The sequence below is a fragment of the Pristiophorus japonicus genome, chromosome 4 (assembly GCF_044704955.1).
Source record: "Pristiophorus japonicus isolate sPriJap1 chromosome 4, sPriJap1.hap1, whole genome shotgun sequence".
NCBI classification, from domain to species: domain Eukaryota; kingdom Metazoa; phylum Chordata; class Chondrichthyes; family Pristiophoridae; genus Pristiophorus; species Pristiophorus japonicus.
The window spans coordinates 44,627,349-44,630,338 of record NC_091980.1 but is presented as its reverse complement, the minus strand read 5'-3'; the positions used below and the strand labels follow the sequence as shown (position 1 = coordinate 44,630,338).

Genomic DNA, 2,990 nt, shown 5'->3' with positions numbered 1-2,990 from the left:
GCTTTTACAAAGGCATTTTCTTGGCTTTTGCCCCATACCCATTCATCTCCTTTATGCAGTAAGACATGCAGTGGTTTTAGCAGTGTGCTGAGTGAGACCCGATAAGAATTTACCAAAGTAGTTCAAGAGTCCTAGAAACGACCGCAGCTCTGTCACGTTCTGTGGCCTCAGTGCCTTTTTGATTGCCTCCATCTTCAAATCAGTGGGCCTGATGCCGTCCGCCGTGATTCTTCTCCCTAGGAACTCCACTTCAGGTACCAGGAAAACGCACTTCAAGCGTTTTAACCTGAGTCCCACGCAGTTGAGTCGAATAAGAGCCTCCTCTAGGTTCTGCAGATGCTCGACTGTGTCCCGACCTGTAACCAAGATGTCATCCCGGAAGACCACGGTGCGCGGAACCGACTTCAGTAAGCTTTCCATGTTTCTCTGGAATATTGCCGCAGCTGATCGAATCCCAAATGGGCATCTGTTGTAAATGAAGAGACCTTTGTGCCTGTTGATGCAGGTGAGGCACTTTGATGATTCCTCCAGCTCCTGTGTCATGTAGGCCGAGGTCAGCTTCGTGAACGTCTTTCCTCCTGCCAGCGTCGCAAATAGGTCATCTGCCTTTGGTAGTGGGTATTGATCCTGCAGGGAGAAACGATTGATAGTTACTTTGTAATTACCACAGATTCTGATGGTGCCATCTCCCTTGAGGACTGGAACAATTGGACTGGCCCACTCATTGAATTCGATCGGCAAAATGACGCCCTCTCGTTGCAACTGGTCCAGCTCGACCTCCACCCTCTCTCTCATCATGTACGGTACTGCTCTCAGCTTGTGATGGATGAGTCACACCCCCGGAATTAGGTGGATCTACACTTTTTCTCCTTGGAACTTCTCGATGCCTGGTTCGAACAGCGAGGGGAACTTGTTTAAGACCAGGGCACACGAAGTGTCATCAACGGACGAGAGCACTCGGACGTCATCCCAGTTCCAGCGTATCTTTCCCAGCCAGCTTCTGCCGAGCAGCGTGGGACCATCGCCCGGTACCACCCAGAGTGGTAGCTTGTGCACCGCTCCATCATAGGAGACCTTTATCGTAGCATTGTCAATTACGGGAATCAGTTCCTTTGTGTAAGTTCTCAGTTTAGTGAGAATGGGAGTCAGGACTAGCCTTAAGGCCTTGCTGCACCACAATTTACCGGAAGTCTTTTTGCTCATAATGGACTGGCTCGTGCCCGTGTCCTGCTCCATTGACACTGGGAGTCCATTTAATTCAACTTTCAGCATTATCGGGGGACACTTTGTGGTAAATGTGTACACCCCATATACTTCTGCCTCCTCGGCCTGAGGCTCTGGTTCATTGTGATCTGCCATGGTTCTGTTCTCCTCTGCAACATGGTGGTTTGCAAGATTATCAGGGTTTTCAGCTTGCCTGCACATACGTTGGAGGTGTCCCATTGTTCCAGAGCCCTTGCAAATATACCCTTTGAAGCGGCATGAATGGAAATGATGATCATCCCCGCAGCGCCAACAATGTGTGAATGGCCTTGCATTCATCAGCCTTGATGGTGGACTCTGAGACATCTGCGGATGTGCAGCTGCAGGCATGTGGGGCCTGCCCTGTGCATTGCGATTTGAAGACAACATCACTTTGTTCATAATACTTGTAGCAAGTACAAAGAAGTCCCTGAGCATGTGCTCCAAATGTCCTTCAAATTCGTAATGTCCTGCAAGGCATCTTAGCTTGGCAACATAGCTCGCCACTTCCTTACCTTCAGACCTTTTGTAGGTGTAGAACCGGTACCTCGCCATCAGAACACTTTCCTTCGGGTTCAGTTGCTCCCGGACCAATATGCACAAATCATCGTATGATTTCTCTGTGGGTTTCAATGGAGCAAGAAAATTTTTCATGAGGCCATACATTGGTGCCCAGCATATGGTGAGGAGAATCGCCCTTCGTTTGGCAGCGTTCGCTTCTCCTTCCAGCTCGTTGGCTGCGAAGTATTGATCGAGTCGCTCCACAAAGGTTTCCCAATCATCTCCCTCCGAAAATTTCTCCAGGATGCCCACTGTTCGTTGCATTGTTGGGTTCGTCATCTGTATCTCATCGTCAGTTGTTATGTATGAATAAAGAGTCTGACTAGATATTATGAGCTCAAAGTAATGTGTGACCTTAGTCTTTTATTGCAGAGTGCCTCTCCAGCCTGTGAGACCTCCTTAAGTACAGGTGCTCCCAAGGGATTGTGGGATCCCTTGGGACTTCAGGGGATGAGCCCTCTTGTGGCTGCACAAGGTATTTACAGGTTTACATATATAACAGTTACTGCATTAACAACAGTTATCGCTTCTCGGCCTTTTGGCTAAGATCAAGTGTAGTACCGTTTCTGACCAGCCACCATGACCTCCGGGTGGTTTCTCCCTGGTCAGGAAGGTATATGCTTGCATTTTTGGAAACAGGAGGTGGGTGGGGAGGTTTGACCCATCCACCTCCACGGAGGTGTGTGGGGGACCTGACCCATCCACCTCCATGGCACGAACCTGGTATTGCAGTACTTCCAGGAATGGTGCAGTGGCTCTAGGCCTTTTGGCTAAGAGCATTGGCGCAGAGTGATCCTTGGCATGTGCAAGGTGACCTCTGGCGTTTGTGATTTGACAAAGAATTGGAACGATTGGCTACGAATTTAAAAAAAAACAGTTCCAAAATGTCCACTAATCCTGGGGGTGTGATTTCACTATTTAATCTTCTATTCATTCAAGATGGCAAACATCAAATAGTCTCAGATTAAACTGAAGCTGTCAAGTTCTAATTTTTTTTTAAATGTGGTGTTTTTAAACAAGATAAATGAAGTGGGGTGAAGAGGCAAATTTTAATCTTGAGAGAGTTTGGATTCTTTTCATCCAAATGGCCTACTTTACTCAATCTATTCCCCGGTAACCGCAGCTGTGTGTAATGCAAAGCAGGTTGTACCGTATGTAGGTTACCTAGTTTTGCTTGGAAGAGGTCA

General features: G+C 47.9%; 1 pseudogene; it reads left to right on the top strand.

Annotated features, from left to right (window-relative positions):
* The first annotated feature begins 2,325 nt into the window (after positions 1-2,325).
* Positions 2,326-2,560, top strand: LOC139263538 (U2 spliceosomal RNA; annotated as a pseudogene).
* Positions 2,561-2,990: the final 430 nt, after the last annotated feature.